General features: G+C 48.7%; 1 protein-coding gene and 1 long non-coding RNA gene across 6 annotated transcripts in view; one reads left to right on the top strand and one right to left on the bottom strand.

The window, feature by feature from the left end:
* The window catches only part of SASH1 (SAM and SH3 domain containing 1), a 312,995-nt gene that overhangs the window by 81,707 nt on the left and 210,829 nt on the right, over positions 1-20,459 (bottom strand). The window contains exon 1 of one of the 5 annotated variants that reach the window (XM_049654505.1): positions 6,336-6,757. The exons of the other annotated variants lie outside the window; for them this stretch is intronic. The gene's annotated coding sequence lies outside the window, so the exon portion shown is untranslated. Of the gene's footprint in view, positions 1-6,335; positions 6,758-20,459 lie in introns of those variants that run through there. 5 annotated transcript variants of the gene reach the window in all.
* LOC125938999 (uncharacterized) lies at positions 6,937-11,380 on the top strand. The gene is made up of 2 exons (XR_007462884.1): positions 6,937-7,019; positions 11,090-11,380. It is a non-coding gene; the product is annotated as an uncharacterized LOC125938999 (long non-coding RNA).

The following is a 20,459-nucleotide window of genomic DNA, read 5'->3' as shown; positions in this document are numbered from 1 at the left end:
CTTGTGTGAACTATGAACTACATGTTAGGTTATCGCCGTCGAGAAGTCTCTTGTGTAAGTGGGGAAGACAAAGCAAATAATAATAAAAATCAAGACCCAACACCAATGCCAGCCCCTTAAGCCAGCAGGTGAGTAAAGTGGTCAGCCGTACGAGGAATGTAGGAGATCAGATGCTCCAAACAAAAGGGGGGGACAACAGTGCGTAGTTTCTGCAGTTGGTTTCTGACAATTCACAAGCACGCTCTCCGCCTTGCTAGATCTTTCTATGTTCGAAGAGAAGCCAGGAAATCTGCTTTTTTTTTTTTTTTTAAAAAAGGAGGGGGAGAGCTCCACATTTTCCAGTGACGGCAAATAATTCAATGTTTGTAAAAATGTGTCCAAGTTAATCAATACATGTCTGGGCACCAAATTTGGCCCACACCCCACCCTACCCTGGCTGCCCGTTTGTGACTGCGGATACAGACAAAAGCCAAAATACCTTGAAACACGAACACAGCCCCAAACCAATCAATTAAGCGTTTCTCTTGCAAACACATGGAGAGACACCGACTTAAAGCAAGAAGGGAAGAAATCAAAGAAAGGTAAAATGGGTTCTCTCAAAAAGGTCAGAGTAGAGGTGGAGCGCAGTCTTTCATTACGTGGGTCCGAAGCCTAGAGGGTAAGTGAGTTCAGTGTCCACTTGCTGACAGGGAAAACCAGGAAGAAGGAACCTGCCTCCGCACAGAAGCACAGCTACTCAGGGGTTTATACCTGAATCTTCCCAATACAAGTTCCTCTGCCAGGGAGGAAGGCGGGGGCATCTGACAAAACTCTCCTGGATGTGAGAATGCATGCGAAGACCGAGGTCGGGAGTCTAGAACCGTGTTACCCTGAAGAGGTCAGAGGAAGAGAAGCAGAATAGGCAAATGGCGATCTGCTGCCCGCCTTACAGCTGAAACGACCTCTCGAATTGAAGGTGACCAGAGAGGGCAGGAAGGGCCTTTCTGTCACGCAGAGTCACCTGTGATGGGCCATCTCTCTTTAGAGCAGGTACATGGATACTAGCTGACTGCTGGCTGCCAGCTAAGCACAGAGGCTCAGGCCCCACCAATACCTTCAAACCCTCAATAAGAGAAGAGAACTGTTTCCGACTAGCACACAAATCTAACAAACCTCTCCTACTGATGAGGGGAGGGCGGGGGGTGCTAAGAACAGAAGTAGGGGAGGCATCCTCTCATTTGCTGAGGACCACAGCTCGGTCTGAAGTCATGATTTCCCCTTACTGAGATGCTGTGAACACAGAAAATAAGGAAAATCTACCTCATCATCGAATTGCGCCAGGATTTAGCCCCAAGGATCTACTTACTCTCTGCCCTCCCATCCACACAAAAATGAAAATGACTGAAGATATTTAAAAAGCCATTTCAGTTTTTAATTCATTCAGCAAAAAGGTACCGAATGCTATTACGAGTAAGGTATATGGATGATTACGAAGAAATGGGACTCTCGATGTAGGGAGGGTGACAAAATGTGAACAAATGAGAAGTACTTGCAAAGGAGAAGGAACAGCAGGAGGAAGGGGAAGGGAGGGCAGGGGTGCAGAAGGAGGAAGAAAAGAAGGAACAGAAGCAGTACAGTCAAAGCGCTCAGAGCCACAGAATTACAGGCAAGGCACAATGGCAGCTGAAGAACAAACTATAGACAGTTGGCCAGTTGGCTGGGGATTAAGGCTGAAAACCTTTCTAAAGAAATAATATTTGAGCTAAAGTTTGGGTTCTTAAGTTTTGTGGGTTTGTTTTTTTTTTTTTTTTTTTTTACTCTCGCATTTTGAGCTCAAAGTCATGGTAATATGCATCAGTCCACCTTACCTCAACTGGTCATGACCTTCCAGCACAGACATCTATGACTTTTGTCTACTGCATACAGCAAAGAGAGTGCCACATTTATTTTTAAACTCACTCACTCTAAGGACTAGGAGAGTCTTGACCTAATTGCTAAGGATCAAAGATACCAAATATCCCCAGCTCTTGATCAACTGCTTAACTATGTAATAAACTATAAATACGTGAACTTTTGCTTTTTTCTAGAAGAAATCTTTTCATGGGGAAAATGGCCTCAAGAAACATTGCTTTTCTTTAGTCCTTTGCTGATTTAGGATAATACACCCTTACTGAGTTGTAAGGAATTTTATTGAATTAAAGGGTTTTTTTTAAGTTTATTTATTTATTTTGGGAGAAAGAGTGTGTGAAAGTGGGGGGGGGGGGGGGGGCAGAGAGAGAGGGAGAGAGAGAGTCCCAAGCAGGTTCAGCACTGTCAGCGCAGAGCCCAATGTGGGGCTTGATCCCACGAACCATGAGATCATGACCAGAGCAGAAATCAAGAGTCAGACGGTTCATCACTCAGCCCCCAGAAGTGGCCCGAGGTTCCACCAGCTGGTGAGAGGCCAACAGAGTCATCCCGTCACTGGCAACCCAGCTGTCTTTCTCCCAGATGGTGAGCTCTTCCTCTCTGGATAAAATGTATGCAAAATGGACTCTATCCTATTATTTAAAAAAACGCAAAGGCTAACTTCTATTTCCAACCCATTTTTCATTCTTCCTGCAAAATAAGAACGTCTTCTACTATAAAAATACTCAAGAACCCACACTGCCTAAAAAGAGAAGTTCTCACTACCACACAGCTATCACAAGATATAAATGTGCTTTCCTCTATAAAATTCTAGCTTCTAATTTTTTATTTTTATCTACTCTCTTCAAATTATGACACATATTTAAAATTTATCCTCAGGTTTGCACTCTCGATCTCTTCGTTAACGTGTTTCCACTAGTGATTGCGTGCATTTCCCCACATGGCCAGCAGATGGCACTGCAGCTCCTCTATTCATCTTGCGGTGACAAATGGGAATTTTTATTTTTAACGTTCTGCGAGTTCACAATCTAGACACTGGCCAAAGAACAGCAAGCCAGTGTTTCATAAGTGTGAGGCTCCCCAACTCATCAATGTGCAAAGGGGGAAAACGGCATCGTATGAAGTTTAATTTGGACGCAGTGAATTGTCCCTGCAAAGAGAGGCTTGGCAGAGCAGGTGATGCGAAATGCCATCTTTCTCCCTGAGACGGATTATAAAATCTATCCAGCAGGAGCAAAAACCCATGATGTAACCAAATTCCAAATTTGGATGGCAGCAGGTGGAAAGGGTCATTTGCTGATCTCCTGGTGGAAGAAATTAATGCTCAGAAGTCAGTTCCAAAGAGGCCTCCTCACCGCACCTCCTTCTTGCGGCCAGACGCCACAGGCCTGGGACCCACAGGCTGGAAGCAGGTTCGTCAGCCCTTTTCTATCCATCACTTTCACTGTCAACAGGGTAAAAGGGATGGGAACCTCAGCGTGGGTTTCTGGGTTTCGATGATGAGGACGCAATAATTAGCATCCCTCTGCGCTCTGAACATCTACTTAAGCATTGAATAATTCGAGTTTCGCATTTAGTCTTTGAACTTGATCTTAGAAGTACCTTTACGTCAATAACTATTAGACCCCAGTGTAAATATTTTTCCTCACGATCCCTAAGCTACTTTAGCCCTCTCTGAACTCACGTTCACTTAAGAAAATTCAATAAACGACTTATGAATGAGATAATAAAAAGAAAATAAGGGACAGCATCCCTGAACTTAACCAATTCCTTTCATCCTACCTCAATCTTTAGCGAATTCTTTGTTAAGATGCGTCATTCCTTTCTTTTCACCCACTCACTCACTCATTCATTCTTTCTTTCCTTCAATACACATTCATCCAACTCCCATTATGAGGCTGGCATCCTCTGAGGCATTGAGAATGTAGCAGTAGATAAGACAGGTTAAGATCTCTGTTCTCTTAGAGCTCAGGATGGGCGAGAAGCGAGGTGGGCGGTGTAGATCGAGAAGGGGGGAGAATGTTCGGTGGGATGGACAGAAAAGACTTCTCTCAAGAGGGGAGAGGTGAACAGAGACCCTAAATGATGAGCTGGCATGACATGTGCCCCACCCCCGTGGGGAAGGCTGGGTAGGGAGAGAACGGAGGAAGAAAGCAAGAGGTCTCCTCTCACACAGGAAGTTTGAGGTGTTTCTTCAACATCCCCGTGGAGATACTCAAGACACAGTAGGGAATGCGAGTCTAGAGTTCACGGGCATTGCTGAGGACTGGAGATCAGGATTTGGAAATCACTTGCACATTTAAAGCCAGAAGACCAGCTGAACACAATGAAGAGAAGTGGCAGGAGGCCTGGGCTCAAGGGCAACCCAGTCCTCGAGGTCAGGGAAAGAAGGTGAAGCAGGCAGCGGGACGGAGGAGGAGGAGTCCGTGCGGAGAAGGAAAACCGGGAACACGCTTTCACCCTTCCCGGCTGAAACAACATTAAAATCGGTTTTACGCAAGCTATATTGCTGCCTCAGATGCCAGACAGGGTAAATTCTAGGTTGCTCTGTTTTCTTTTCTCTGGAGTCTGTGGCTTTACAGTAGAGCCCTCCAGGTGGCCACAGACAAGGAGCAACAGACAAAGGTCCAAAGGAGATTCTTTACATTTGCGTGGAATTCTACCTCTTAAAGAAAACACTCTTATCGCCAACCCGATCGCCGATCCCGAGACTACGGAGCGATAATCCGGATAAGGGCACAGAGCCAGGCAGGGGCCTAAGTGGGTTTAGAAGCCACATCTCTGACTCCGGAGTCCAGCGCCCCAGGCACATCACCCTATCGTTTCTCGTTTACACAACAGAAATTCGTATTACGTTACACGCGTCCTAACCCTGTTGCTGGGTGAGTTACTAAAATGATAGGCTCAGAAGAACCGGGGAAGACAGAGCATGTTTTCAACACCAAATGTGAACGTGGCCTAGGAGTTTCTTAGAACCAAGTATTTCAAGAGCAGGATCGGGTTATGCTGCTCGTGCAGACTCTGTCTGCGAGTTGACAGGAAAGAGGCCACGTACTTTGGCTCAGGCTCATTTTTCTTCTTATGTCCATTTACGTAAATAGTCTCAGGTACCTCTAGGCAAAGGCAACTCCCGTCTCTTTGCAACATACTGACTCCGGCACACAAGCAAAGTGTAACAAATGCCCAAACATAAAAAAGAGTTCCCAAAATAGACCTCATGTTTTTGTTTTGATGGGCTGTCCAGAAAACTTCATTATGAGAGAGAGAGAGAGAGAGAGAGAGCGCGCGCGAGAAGCAATAACCTAATTTCTAAGAATGGAACATGTGTTATACGTTACTGGAAAACCTATACTTAAGAGATTTTTAAGTTTCCTTTATCTTGAGTCTCCGGAAATTCACTTCTTCATTAGTTTCTTTCCTGCTGAATTTTGAATCAGGGCTTTTGCTGTGTCTGGGTCCCTTCCTGCATCATCCCAGGCCTGCCAAGGCGGTCCCCAATGCCAGTAGCATTTTCCTCAAGACGCAGAAAAGGGACGGAGACATCTGTGCTATGGAATTGTGCGTGGGAGTGGGAGGGGAAAAGAAGCTGAAAGGGTTGAGGAGCTTTAGAGTAGTTGATTTTTTCTTACGTGTTCATGGGTTTCTTATATGCTGATTATTTCTTCTAAGTTGACATGCCTTCCTTAAATATGACTAACTACTTATATTCACATTTTGCTTATTTCGTAACAAATCATTTTGTAGAAAATAGGTAATTCCTTAAATTTGGTATTTCTTATTATTCTTTGGATATCGAAGATATTTTTCATCATAGGAGCATATCTCCCCTATTTCATAAAAATACGTATAAAACAAATTTCTGTTTACGCTATCTACTGTCTGCTATAAAAATTCACGGGTCAGCCATGGGACCCCATGGGACCAGGGCCAGGGCAGGAGGGACACAGGGGTCCACCGTGCTAGAGCTGCTCACTCTCAGCGCCAGGCAGGTTTAAGGAGCAAGGGGTCTCTCTTCCTTCACCCTAGATCTGGCCCTTCCCTGCCAACAGCTGCTGGCACATAATAGAACTTAACTTGCAAACTTACTGGCTAGGATTGAAAGTAATTCTGTTGCTCAAATCTGGTGTATTTTTTGAGCTCCAAGATTATTTAGTATCAATGACAACGTTGGTGACACTTTGTCACCCTGGTCAAAACACTCCATGCCTACAGGCCTTTTCTTTCATTTCAGCCTATTCCCAGTCTCTCCTTCTGGCTTTTGTTGCAAGGTCACCTTCATAAATGATCAAGGCAGGTGTCGGAAGGACCAAATCCAAGGCAACAGCCTGACACAGCCCATGCTCAGCACTCACACACTCAGAGTCAGGCACACCCGTGACAGTGCGGTCACAAATCTAAGCCATGCCTTCCCTCTCATGTCAGGTAGTGATGGTAAAATCAGCACCTACCTTAACGGGCTGTTAGAATCACATGAACTTGGCAACTGGTAAGACCCCAGTCAGGGTGACCTCTTATAACGATCACCGGACCCCAAAGGATGAACACTCTCGGTCTCTGCCCAGAGCCCTGCCACCCTCATTCCACCAACGATGGCCACTAGGCCCTGTGCTCGGCTTAGTTTCTATATTGCCACAGTTCCTCCTTTTAATTTTTTTTTAGCATTAACTTCCCTCAAATAATCCACATGGCCATAACAATTCCTCTTCTCAACTGCACTCGGTACGAGCAATTCACATTTTCTCACATCCATTGTTTTTCTCACAATGACTGAATATGACATCAGTGGGTCTTCATCCACATTGTCCAGCATCATAATATTCCCATTTGCTGATCACCTATTGTCCTCCTTAAACAGTAAGATCTGTACCGATTTGGATTCTTTCATACGGCACAGGGTACACGAAATAATTTTTTGATGACGTTGAAGAGATGTTCAGTATGGATGTATATGCCACAGGAAATGGGTTTGGACCCACCCATCGGGTGATACCAACTCTCCCAAAGAAATGGCAGTGATGTGTGGATATACGATCTCCAAACAACAGTACCATCCGACGTTTATTTCCACTTTGAAGAGGACCTCTTACCCTACCGATCAAGCGCTTGAGAAGTTCTGAAAGGCCATTTAAAAGGTTTGATACTTCCAGCCGTGAGTTTTGACATTTTCAACTTTCTTCTGCCCTACCCCCCTTTTTAAATGATATCTTTGGTGGACAATTGCCATCCGAATCACTGTAGGTGACCCTAGTCATTATATAGGAGACGTTTCCAAAGGGGATCTTATTCGGAAAAATAAGAGACACAGTCAATCTAGGTACGCAACAACAATCTAACAATACCAACAATCGTTTTTGTTATGCTTCAATCCCCCGCTAATGACATCAGGTACATGGGAGTTCTAGGTATCCACACGTGATCTTTTCTGCTGCAAATGAAGCCTATCCCTCTCTCTTTAACATTAATTTCCCCCAAATAGCTAGGATGGACATAGTGACTCCTGTTCTACTTTTCGATTACAGTTTACAAAAGCAACCCATGTTTTTCTTAGAACAGCACTCACGCACGCACATACACACACCAGCGGTTGAATATGATGCCAAGGTAGAGGTGGGCAGACGTGAACATTTTCTACAGCCCACTACCCCCGCCCAGACAGCTACCTAATACCTTGGCTCATGATGTGGGGTTCTAGAGCCCAACCTCCCATGTGCAAAGCCCAGCCGTACCATTTACCAACCAGTAACTCGACAAATTACTTTGCCTCGGTGAATCCCAGTTTCATGATATGCAAAAGGGATACAATATTACCTATCACGTAGGTTTTCTGGAGATTTCGGTGAACTATAACTTGTATGGTATTTAGAACACGTTTGTTTGTACATGTGAAGCGTCACTAACAAGATGTAGCGGTTAGGACTGCGGGTCTTTTCCTCCAACCAGCTCTCCCTGTGGAGTCAAGTTTCTCTCGGTCCTTCTCGGAGAACACTTCAGCTTTCTGACATGTAAGGGGCTGGTTCCCTGGCACCTCAGCGGTGGCCAACAGGCTTTCCAGGCCACGAACAGGCTTTTTTGAGTCTGAAAATCCGTCCCAAAGGTAGACTGAAAGAGATCCGTGTTCCTTCATCCGTGGAATGGTAACTTGTACCAGAAGTGAATGATGCAGGACACCCGCAGAAATTTAAGTCCCATGCCTAAAAATGAGCCAAATGTCATCCCCCCGGCCCATGGTGGAGAGCCACAGCCTGGGTGTGTCTCAGCTACAACCTTTCTCGGGCCGGGACTATACAACGGGCAGGGTGGAGAGCTGCACCAGCCCGCAGATGTGGGCTCAGGGCAGGGAGAAGGAGACACGGGAAAGCATACCGTCACCTTCCAAGATTTCCGAAACCCTCCCAGTGGGTCTCCTCTTCTCCATCTGGGCCATGTTATTCTTTGCTTGTCACTCCATGGGCCCGGCCTATCCAAAAAACTGATACAAACGTGCTGTAGGGATGGCAGCTTTGATGTTATAACACCACTGAAAGTAACCATGTATATTCCAGCCTTGAGAAGTTACAAACGCCTTCCCGAGTCCTGAACACTTAGTAACTAATCAGAATATTCCTATGACACACCAACCACATGGTGTATGATACTATTTTTTTATGCAAGTTCAGTACGTTTACCTAAGTTCGGGGAGTTCAGTAACGGACCATTCTCATATGAAAACAACCAACAATGATTTTCTTTGCTTGGTATCTACTGTTTGGTGTGGATAATGAAGCCCTCTGCAGCTTGATAAGGGAAATGTATGCAACGTGGTCCGTACCTTCCAGGCGTTTACAACATCACGAGGTGCTTTATATTGACGGGCTATAAGAAGAGAATAGCTGGGGTGCCCGGGTGGAGCAGTCGGTCGGGTGTCCGATTCTTGAGTTAGGCTCAAGGACGTCATCTCACGGTTCATGAGATCGAGCCCCGCACTGGGCTCCACGCTGACAGTGTGGAGCCTCCTTGGGATTCTCTCTCTCCCTCTCTGCCCTTCCTCTGCTTGCATGTGCATGCGTGCATACGTACTCCCTCTCAAAATAAATACAATTTAAAAACAGAAAAAAAGACCAGCTGAATGAGTAACTATAGCTGGCAGGACTAGCTGTCTCCCATTTCAATATCCCCCTTTCTTAAAAGAACCAAGATTTGGTTTGGGCGGCAGGATACCCTGTTAAAACACTTACTTCCCCATATACCCCCTTGGAGGCTAAGTGTCAGTGGCCAGATGCTTCCTTGAGCAGCTGTACCAGCCTTGAAGTACCCACCTCTGGCCTCCTTGCTCTATGAAAAAATATGCCCCCATTTGCCTGAACTCCGCAGTCAGGTTCGGTTACGTACGACTGAATACAATCCTAACGCATTCAGTGGTTAAGAACTAAAAATGACTAACTTCTACAAAGCATTGGTCTGGGTTTACCAAGCACGTTCATATAGCTCTCACTGTATGTCGGGCTCACGGAGACCCTGAAACAGCCCCATTATACAGATAAAGAAGAGGATGCCTGGCAAGTTCTCGTAAGTGACTTATCCAATTGCGGGTCGCAGAGCTGGGGCTTAAACGCGGCTCTTCTGGCCCCAGCCCGATTTTCACCCCATTAAAACACCTGATTCAGGAAAGGAAGGGCCTCTCCTGTCTGAATCACCACTGGATTCACGGTACCAGGGACGAAACTGTGAGCCTCAAGCCAAAACGGTGTCCGTTTTCTCTTCTTATTGGCAATGAAAGTGCAATTTAAGTTTGTCACTTGGCCACTGGCGTTCACAGACACAGGTCAAGCACCGATTTTTGACGCTTCCTCGGTAGGCGTACGAAGGTGTTGAACGAAAGGAAACCTTAACGTCCTCTTCTGCTTTGGGTGCAACCAGTGAAAACCAATGCCTTTCCTTTATGGCCTCGATGTGAATTTTAAATTTTGCTTAGGTCTTTATATTTTAAGAATTACTGAATTATTGTCAAAAGCAAAATAAAACAGGACTTTTAGCCCACTGTTTTCACCCCCAAAAGGCAGTTTTTATAAAAGGAGAAAAATACCATATGCTGGCTACTTATTCTGTAAACGAAGCAAAATCACTTCCAAATCACTTCCCTTCTACTTCCCCTTTAAACTTGACTGCATACACGTAAGAAATCTGTGGTGCAAGAAAGGCTCTTCTGCAAGGAACTGTGGCTGAGATGTGGGGCCGGCCGGATGGACACGTCCCCGTGGAAGGCCACGGCCATCAGGACACGTAGTACACGGGCCTCCGCTCAAGAACAGCTATGAAAACGACCGCCACCCCGCCTGGTATGGGGTGCACATGGGGTCACTGGCAGGAACCGGGCCTTTGCTGTTCTTGTCAAATGCGCAGACACCTGCAGGGAAAGGCGGGCTGCAAAGAGTCGGCCCCTGACAGCCTCAGCCTCGGTGTGGGGAAAGGGAGAAGGGAGACGGAGGAAAAGAGGCTCCATTCAATTATCTCCAAGGTCTGTTTCCATGGCGATGGCTCCGGAAGCGGGTCAGAACTTTCTCAGTGGAAACAAACAGCGGCTCCCATTCACCACGGCCCGAGCCACGCCGGCCCTGCGGGCCGCTGTGCTGTCTGGGCACAGAGGAGCCGGGGAGGGACGCGGGGACTGGGGCTGTCAGCCTCTCTTGTGTCAGCTGTTCTGAGGGAAGCAGGGGAGTCGAGAAGCGGCCTCTGAAGGCCAAAGCTGGCGGAGCTGCGGGCCCTTCCTCGCCTCGCCGGTCCCAGTGGCCAGTCACCGTCCAGGACGTGGCGGTGGCAGCCATGTGCCTGTCCTACTTCTCCTGCCGGGCGGCACAAAGGATTGGGTCCCTTCCGCAGTGACCACTGCCACAGCCCTACTTTTAATTCCTTCAGACACAGCTGATGGAAAATTTTTATGTTATAAACACTATGAAGCTGAGAACTCAGGCTTTCCTGTCTTCTCAGATCTCTCGCTCTCTCTCTTTTTTAAAACTGAGATATAACTGACATATGACAAATCAGCTTCAGGAGTAAAACATAACGAGTCGGTATTTGTATATATTGCGAAATGATCACCACAGTGAACCTAGTTAACTTCCATCACCGTTCAGTTCTCGGTTTTCAATTCCCACGCGTGTCCTCTGCCTTTGCAGCCGCCGAGCTACGCGCTCACGCCGCTGGCTCGTCTCACTTTTGCTCTCAGATTGCTGCACATCCTTCCCCCTTCTGATCCCGAGGCTCTGTCTGAAGTGACGCGCCAGCACCCGACAGAGACACCAGGAAGCGGTCCCAAGGGTCACCGTGATGACAAATGACCTCTACCAGCATCAGCTGAGCACCCCCCCCCCCCGCCCCTGGTGATGGAGATGTGCAGCAGAAGCAGAGAGCATCAACCTAACGGGTAAAAAATAGGCTTCAGCACTGATTCGTAACACCACGCTGGCTGCCTAAGAGCCGCCTGGAAAATTTATTAAAGACTCCACAGTTCCACGTCTCCACCACATCTGGAGAAGTCCATCCATTAGGCCTTGGAGGGGCCTGAGCGTCTGTCTCTCCAGCTAACTGTGAGGTACGGATATGCCTGGGACACTAGTTGAATCCACGAGACACACTCCCCATCCTTCCTTCTCCATTCCCTCCTTGTATCCTTCTACTCCAAGGCCCCCAAAATCTAGTAAGCAGATTACAAGGGCAGTTTCCAGAAGAGAATTCAGGGTACAAGAACGCAGTAGGATCAAGCAGCCAGGCTTATAGACAAAAGCTTGGGGGCCAGGGTTCATCTTGGGGGCCACATACCCATCCCTAGTATGCAGGAGACACTCCTTAAAGACTGAAGGAATTTGCCAGTGGGATGGAAAGAACTGAAAAACTAGAAGCATAATAAAAGTTCAGGCAAGTTTTGGACCCTCAGGATGTGTCCCCTTGACCACTGGTCTCCCTGCCTCCTGGGGGCATCTAGACCTCATCTCCTCACATTGACAATGGCCCTTCTCACACACAAAATCCACCCCTGGGCAACCTCTGGGCTGCTCTGAAGACCTCCCACAAGCTGGGCCATGGGCTGCCTGGACCCTGAACCACCAGCCCACCCCCGACGTGCTGCACCCACACACCTTTGCAGGCCCTCGCGTCTGCCTGCAATGCCGTTGCCCTCCACCTGTGCCTAAGAACGACCCCCCACCCCCCCATCATCCCTGTGCTGCTCGCTCCTTTCAGTACCTGTGGTGCATCTGTGGCCTGTCAACCTGGCTCAGCTGGAGTCCATCTCCCAGAATTCCCTTCCCCGCCCTGTTCTACATCAGCATGGGTCCTATAAGTCATGTGACAGGCAGAAAGCAGAGGCAGTCTGCTCTTCAGGCCCTGTGGCTCTGCAGCCAGGATGCCAGCTCCTCCCCGGGTTCCCAGTGAGTCGAAACTGGAGGCTTGCCTGGAGCTGGTGACAGAGGACGTGCCCATCTCGGCAGGTGGCAGGTCACCGTCTATCCCCCACTCTGCCTGCAGCCTTTTGGCCCCGAATGCCAGTGCGGCTGCCTTGCGGCCACATCACCGGACACAGAAGGAGACAGCCCGGCCGGGGCTGTGGAACCAGCCCCAACGAGCACATGCAGTCAAAACCCTGCGATGACGTCACCGTGACGTCGGCTCCTCCGGCAAAACCCGGTCTGGTGCCGAACTTCTGTGTCTGCGGCCCATGCAGGGGCCCGGCCGGCCCTCCCCTGCTGTTCCTCTGCACTGCGCTCCCGTCACGTCAGGATCATGCGGTCATGGCTCCTTCGGGCCGAAAAGAGGACAGTGACCCGGGCACCCCATGCATCCTCCCGGCACCTAGCAAATCTGCGCACGCAGCAGAGATCTGGACAATGTTTATTCGGTTACACCCCACTGCTGCCTGGCCCGTCGCTGGTCTTTCCTGATGCACCAGCGTTTGGTCCGTGTGATGGCCTGACCTTGGCAGGCAGATAAATGGATGCGGGCTAGAAGTCCACCTCTGCCTCACCGGAGCTGTGTGGGGGTGGCGATCTTGGTCAGTCATTCAGCCTTCCTCACCGCCTCCCCCATTTCCTGTACTGTGAGCTACACCATTTACTTTATACGATACAGTGGTCGTAGGTGTGGGGCTTCCCCTGTTCCTGGCGGGCCGGGACTGCCATTTGCTTACCGATCGCCTCCCCTCCCCAGCCCCACCCCCACCGCTGCCCAGCGTCCTGTTCACTTCTGCAGGGCACAGACCCAACCCCAGCCCCCTCGCGTCCTACATACCTCCCGGCAGTGGCCTGTCTCCGGCCACCACGCACACGCGGCCTCCGGCTGCGGCCCGGGCGCGTGGTCTCCGGCTGGGGCAGCTGGGGCTCCCTCACCAGATGAGGCGAAGGGCAACGGGGTTTGCAGTGGGGGAACAGCTGAGGTGGAGAATTCGAGCACAGCTGCTCCCGCCCCGAGCCCCTGCATTCTGGAATGTTGAGCCCCTCAGATATGCTGTGCGACGGAGCACACACGTGTGCAGACACAGATCCCGCCCGCACACACACATACTTCAGCCCGTCGCACGAGCTCTGAGACCGGTTGCTGTCTCCCAGCCTTCCCAAGTAAGGCGCACGGAGGAATGGCATTTTTTTTTTTTTTTAATTAAAAACAAATCTCTTTTGAGAATGGCGTATTTTAAGTGGCCATGGCCACTGACGAGCTCTGGGTACGACACCATCCGACAGATGGAGGAACCGCACACACGGCTGCCGCCGCCATCGGCCGGGCCACGGGCCACAGGCCACGGGCCACAGGCCGCGGAGGTGGACGAGCGAGAACAAGCGAGACGTGAGCCCCTAGCAAATGTCAGGGAACGTGCTTCACACAGCCCCCCCTTCACAAGGAGCGCTTATTGTGCACATTTTGCGGATGAGAAAGCTGAGGCTTGGGGCACTTAAATAAACTGTTTCTGATCCCACGACCAGCAGAGCTGAAACTCAGGCTCAGGTTCTAATGCCAGCGCCCACCTCCTTCTCCCGGGAGGCCAGCGGGGACACAGCAAGGACACATCCACCTGAACGGGACAGGACCGACTTGTGAACTATTCTCAAGGACACGCCTCCACGTGGCTTCCCCATCCCAGGCGCATGGCCCCCATGGGAAAGGTCTGGCTTTCCCCTCCCCGACCCACGGCCCTGCCACAAACAGGATGTGGAAACAGGATGCGTGGTCTCGGCTCCAGGGGACGCGGCTTGACCTGGATTTCCCAGCAACGTGCAGACCTCATCAGCAATTCTCAGTGAATCGAATCTGTTCCAAAGGAGGGTTGGTAACCGCGCGGCCCGCGGGTTTCTAGTGCTTCCTTCTACGTCTGAGAACGAGCACGGGGCGCCCCACCTTGTCACACAGCAGGACACGCAACCCCGGCCAGACAGCAGACCCCGTTTTCAGGGGCGTCCACAAGGGATGGACCCGAAGCCCTCTCCGGCCCAGTCTCCAGGACCGAGAAACTTCTTGTTGAGCAAGAGGGCGGAGGTCCCTCGGAGGAAACAACTTACCCAGAGGAGAATGCCTTTACGCCCTTCAAGTCACCAAGAACACCACGCATCAACTTGTATACAAATGTCCACAGCAACACTGTTCCTAATTGCCAGAAAGTCCAAACAACCCTAGGTGTCCACCAATCAGTAAGTGGATAAGTGAAATGTGGCACATTCATAGAACAAAAGGAACCCATGTGGATGAGCCGTGAGAACATTATGCTGAAACAGTCCCTTAAACCGCATCTGACTGCATTTCCAGTCAGTGGAAAATGGACGGAACGTCCACAAGAGGCAAATCTATAGAAACAGAAACTCAGTTAGCGGGTTGTTCAGGGGTGAGAGAAGTGGAGGGCAGCTCAAGGGTGCGGGGCTTCTTTTGGAATTGACAAAAATATTCCCACATCGATCGTGGGGACAGGCACAAAACTGTAACTCCATCAAAAACCGTTGAATTGGATCTCTTCCATGGGTGAGTCGTATGGTATGTGAATTATATCTCAGTGAGCTTGTCACCAAAAATAAAATAAAATAAATGTAACCTCCCACAAAATTGCAGCTGTTACAAGTTTGAAGGGCTTTTTAAAAAACTGTAATATTTTGTGTGCAGTTCTCAATGTTGTACCTTTATCTGGAGGTAATATGTGGTCATTTCTAAGTTTTATTTATTTATATGAGAGAGAGACAGACAGAGAGAGAGAGAGAATATCCCAAGCAGACTCCACACTGTCACTACAGGGCCCAACTTGGGCTCGATCCTGCAAACTGTGAGATCAGGGCCCGAGCTTAACTGACTGAGCCCCCCAGGCACCCCTGGTCTGTCATCTCTATTTAACAGAGAAGGAAAAATCTGAGGAGACTTGAACAAGATTACAAAATGGAATTGGGGGGGGCGGAGGAAGGGGAGCAGCCCTTAGATATAGATTTGGGGATTTGTGGAAGCTACTATTCTATATACTACATGTTTTTTTTAAAAAAAAATTTTTAGAGAGAGAGAGAGAGAGCAAGTGAGCTGGGGAGAGAGATGTGGGGGGAAGAGATGGGGACGGAGACAGAGGCAGAGAGAATGAGAATCTTAATCAGGCTCCACACTCAGCACGGAGCCTGACGAGAGGCTTGATCTCATAACCCTGGGATCATGGCCTGAGCCAAAATCAAGACTCAGCCGCTCAACCAACTGAGCCACCCAGGTGCCCCTAAAATGTTTGGACAGGTGTCTTTTAAATGTGAATATTCACCATCAGAAAGCACTTGCTTCTTATTACATTGCTACTGGTTTAAGGAGACACTGACACATGCTGGGTAACAGGTAAGACCAAAGTACGTCTTCTGTAATTCCGGTCCTGGGGACAATCCAGTTTTAACCCTATTTCAAAGAACTGAACAATCAATGCTTTCAATGCAAGTATTTAACGAGCACTTGCTCTGTGAAAACAACTCTTTTGGACACTGAAGACAATTCAAAGAGAGGAAGAATGTGAGCTCTTAGCCTCCTGGAGCTCGAGATCATGCTAGGCCAGGTAGGATTCCGGAAGTACACAAAGCTAGAGCCCCCAGGCAAGGGCCTGAATTTGGACCAGACAACATAGATAACAGACAAGTTTATTGGGCACTTATTAGGTGCTGGATAGCTTATTAAGTGAGGTATATACTGTACAGATCATCCTCCTTTTACAGTTGTGGAAACTATAGACACCAAGATCCAGGTAAGAAATAGCCTGGGTTTGAACCCAGAGAGTCTGTAATCACATGGGGTATCTTCACCCCAAGGCTGTCATGGCATTCAGACTGGATAAGGTTTTTTTGTCTCTAGCTCTGAGACCTTAGACAAGCTGATACTCTCAAAAATGGTACATACTTCAAGGAGTCCGTGAAAAATTAAATGACAAAATACAGTAAAAGTGATTAGCACGGTGTCCAATAATAGAAATGAGCCAATAAGCGTTGTAAGCGTTACAACGATGATGATACTTGTTACAATACCCTGAGATGTCAGATCCGTGCCAAATGCTACCTGATTCCAAAAGGTGGAAAGAACACGGCCAGTGAAGAGACTGAGAAGGCACTTAAAGAAAGGAGACGCTTTCAAGGAATGAGCTCCAAGCAGCCCAGGAGGCATCTGGGAGATGAGAGGCTACGGCAAGGCTGGCGGTGAGAGGGAAGCCCCGGGCTGGGGCTGCATGGGGGCGTTCTGATCAAAGCGCAAGCACGCACAGGTCCTAATTTATAGGTGCCACTGGGGAGTTCTCTGCATCCCCTGCCTGCTCCGTATGGCCCGATTCTACTTTAGGGAGACTAAAGATTCTACTTTAGGGAGACTAAACTAGTTCACGAAAAGAGCATTAAAGGTATTGCTTTCAGTAGTGAAGGTGAAAAAGAAGGAAACACAGGAAAAGTTATACAAGTAGAAGCAACAGGTTTTCACGATTAAAGTTTTAGAACCACGGAAGAAAAGCAACAGGTAACAATGCCAAGGCTGCGTGATGTGCAGAAAAAATGGCCCCAAGGACAGAAAAGGGGGACGTCTGATCAAGGAGCAGGCTGTAAGAGGTGAGAAGGTAAGAAGGGAGGGAGCGAGGGGTTGTGCGGTTAAGATAATGCATCTGGGGCGACAGTGACAGTAATGAGCAGGCATCTGCCAAGTCGCGGCAACACGCAGGTCACCAGATTGGGAAACGGGGCACAGGGACAGATGTGTATGTGAGGTGGGAGCCCAGAGACAAGAGGTCAAAGCCCTGAGTGGGGGCACCTGGGGACAGCTTGCAGGTTGGATAAAAAGCCCTTGGGGAACTCCAATGGTAAGGGATGGGCAGAAAAAAGGGAACCACCAAGACTGGGCATCAAGTGAGGACAAACTAGAACCCGTAACGCCACAGACCCCAAGGGCGAAAGTACACGCAGACCCCACGGGAAAGGCAGCAGTGCCGAACCCGGCAAGGATCTGCGAGTGGGGAGGGGCTCCTGGGTTGGTTACCGCTGCAGCACTGACCTCAGATGGCATTTCAGGAAGAGGAGGAGTCGGGCTCCCGGGCAAAGTTCAGTAACCGGGGAAGAAGTCAAATTACGGTTTGCGAGAATGGGGAGAAGCCTTCTACGGGATGGAGAAGAAGAACGAAGCACGTTTGTGACACTCACCCACTTGCTCATCGATCCGACGTTACTGAAAGTCTTTTATGTGAAAGACCCAGGGGTGGGAGTGGGAGGTGGCCCCCCTCCTCCAACGCACACACGTACGCGTGCACCTGTAACCGAGCTCCACTGCCACGGGAGCAGGGGAGCGCGGAGTTCCAGAGCCCAGCGGCAGGACACTGTACCCCAACCCTGTGAATTAGGGAAGACTTCTGGCAGGAGACCAGAGCTCGATTTCTAAGTGTGATAGGATCTGCCCAGAGAAGGAGGGTTGGGGGGATGCTCACAGAGTCGGGGACGGGGCACCCCACCGGAAGGAGCAGCCATCTCGGAGGCTCGGCATGCCGTGGGAGCACATGGCCAGTCTGAGCAATCCGGGGAGCTTCACCCCACCTGGAGAGCAGGCAGGACGATGTGGGAGGTGAACAGGCGGGCAGAGGCAGGTTGTGAGGGAGAAAAAGGCACAACGAGAGATGCGAGCGATCCACGGTGGCAGGAGAGAGAGAAGCAACCAGAACACGAGGATCACAAGCAGGGCTTCTTCTCTGAGGGCAAAGGGTTAAAGGAGGAGGCTTTTGGGGCGCTTGGGTGGCTCAGTCGGTTGGACGTCCGACTTTGGCTCAGGTCATGATCTCGCGGTCCGTGAGTTCGAGCCCCGCGTCGGGCTCTGTGCTGACAGCTCAGAGCCTGGAGCCTGTTTCGGATTCTGTGTCTCCCTCTCTCTCTGACCTTCCCCCGTGCATGCTCTGTCTCTCTCTGTCTCAAAAATGAATAAATGTTAAAAAAAAAATTAAAAAAAAAAGAGGAGGAGGCTTTTGGGGGGTGGTGGGGGAAGGAAACTTGACGCCCTGTCAGAAGAGTAATCAGCTAGCCAGATGAAACAAATCCGAGAGGGAAGCGGTGTCCAAACAGAGTAAATGCTTGCATAGAACATTTATAAACCAGATGCCATCCATTTCATTCGAGCACACAACACCGCTCCATTGGCTTGCCCTCCTTTGATTTATCTTCCTCTTCCATCGTGCGATATATTTTTGGGCTTTTTCACCATGAAACAGTTCAAGTGTAGCCCATAGGTAATGAAAGAAAGTGAAACTAAATCAGTGAGTTTTCAACTCTGGTGAAAGACTTAGTAGAAAAGAGCTGATAAACATTGGCGAAGGTGAAGTTTTGAGATTTATTTTGGACCTTCCTGCCTCTGTAAATAAATAACTGAGACAGCTTATATGTGAATGAGAGTAAACTTGTCTCTCCTTCCAAGAGGACCACAGGACTGCGGGTTTTAGCTGCTGCTATTTACATAAAGCCAATGAACTCAATGTGCCCCTAACCTCTCTATCTGCAGAAGCCATGCAATTGTAAGTATTTTGGAATCGTAGCGTGACGGCTAGGAGCATGGGCTCTCAAATGGGATAAAATCCAGGCTGTGTCACTTCATTAGCTGTGTATCCTTGAGCGGCTTATTAACCTCTCTGCGCCGCAGTTTCTGCCTTTGGCAATAGGAATAATATCAGAGCAAACCTCACAGGGTTGTTGTATTAGATAAGTCAATGTTAAGTGTTTAGGTCAGTTCCTGGCCCATGCACCAACCCTCAATGAACATTACCTGCTATTTCCTATTTTTTCTTTTCCAACTTGCAGAACCAACCCTGTAAAGACTACTTCCAATCTAGATACACACCTAGAACTAACCAGATGGGCTCCCCTACACAGTTGGCTTCCTTCAAAGTAATGAATCCAAATCATCCAGATACACAGCCTATTTATTAGCCATCTAGCTAATTTGCAGATTACTGTTTCAGATGTATACACACACAAATAAAAGACTAAATTATTGTGGAAAATACTGCTAGCTTTCTACCCAATGTCTAGTCTCCCTCCTTCCTTAAGACACTCATTTTGTTCAGGGCAGTAAGACAGTCAGCAAAAAACACGCATGTCAGGGCACCTGGGTGGCTCAGTGGGTTAAGCGTCTGACTTTGGCTCAGGTCATGATTTCACAGTTTGTGGGTTTCAGCCCTGCATCGGGCTCTATGCTGATGGCTCAGAGCCTAGAGCCTGGAGCCTGCTTTGGATTCTGTGTCTCCCTCTCAATCTGCCCCTCCCCTGCTCGTGCTCTGTCTCCAATCAATCAATCAATCAATCAAATGTAAAAACAAAACAAAACACGCACATCCCCAAACTCTTCTATGGCAATGGTCGCTACGTGTCCCAATTTTGGGCTTACTTTCTTTGCTTTATTTTTCTCCGTTGCAGAGTCTAAAGCATACAAATGATTTACTCCAGCTCCCTCCATGCAGCTCATGTCAGCTCATCACATATCCTAGAGCTCCAAACAGGGTCCCGCACACAAAGCCGGTGCCCAGTGAACAGCTGCTGCATGAAGTAACGAGTGACACAAACTGGAATGTGTGGGACAGGGTTTCTAGGAAAGCTTTTTAAAGGGTACGCCTGTGGCTTTTTGCCCTTTTACCTTCTTCACCCCGTTTCTCCTTCCCACCTGGGAGATGGCAGCAGCCACTATAAAACCAGGAGACTGACAAAAAGAACAAACAATATAATCTGGCTTCCGGAAGGCTCAGCTGAGCCACAGCACAGCCCTAGACACCCCCCCTGGAACGAGGATATATCAAATGAACACTGTATTTTTTTTTCATGCTGCTTTATGTCATGTTTTCTGTTATTTGTAGCTAAATGCATCCCCAATACAGTTATAAAGAATGTTCCTGGCAAAAAACTCTTTCTCGCTAGATATTCTTGAGATTAACTGGTGAGTACCAAAAAATGTAACTAATGTTCAAGCTTGTTGGCCAGTTGACGCAAATCTAAGATCGGCGTAATAAAACAGATAGTCTCATCAATAGGCAGTGTAAATGGATATAAATAGAAGAGGTTCAAATGAAAATTCCCTTGGCCTTTTTTATATTTTCAGTGAATGCA

Source organism: Panthera uncia (assembly GCF_023721935.1).
Source record: "Panthera uncia isolate 11264 chromosome B2 unlocalized genomic scaffold, Puncia_PCG_1.0 HiC_scaffold_24, whole genome shotgun sequence".
Taxonomy (NCBI): Eukaryota; Metazoa; Chordata; class Mammalia; order Carnivora; family Felidae; genus Panthera; species Panthera uncia.
Note: the sequence above shows the minus strand (reverse complement) of the source record. Positions and strands in the feature narration are given on the sequence as shown.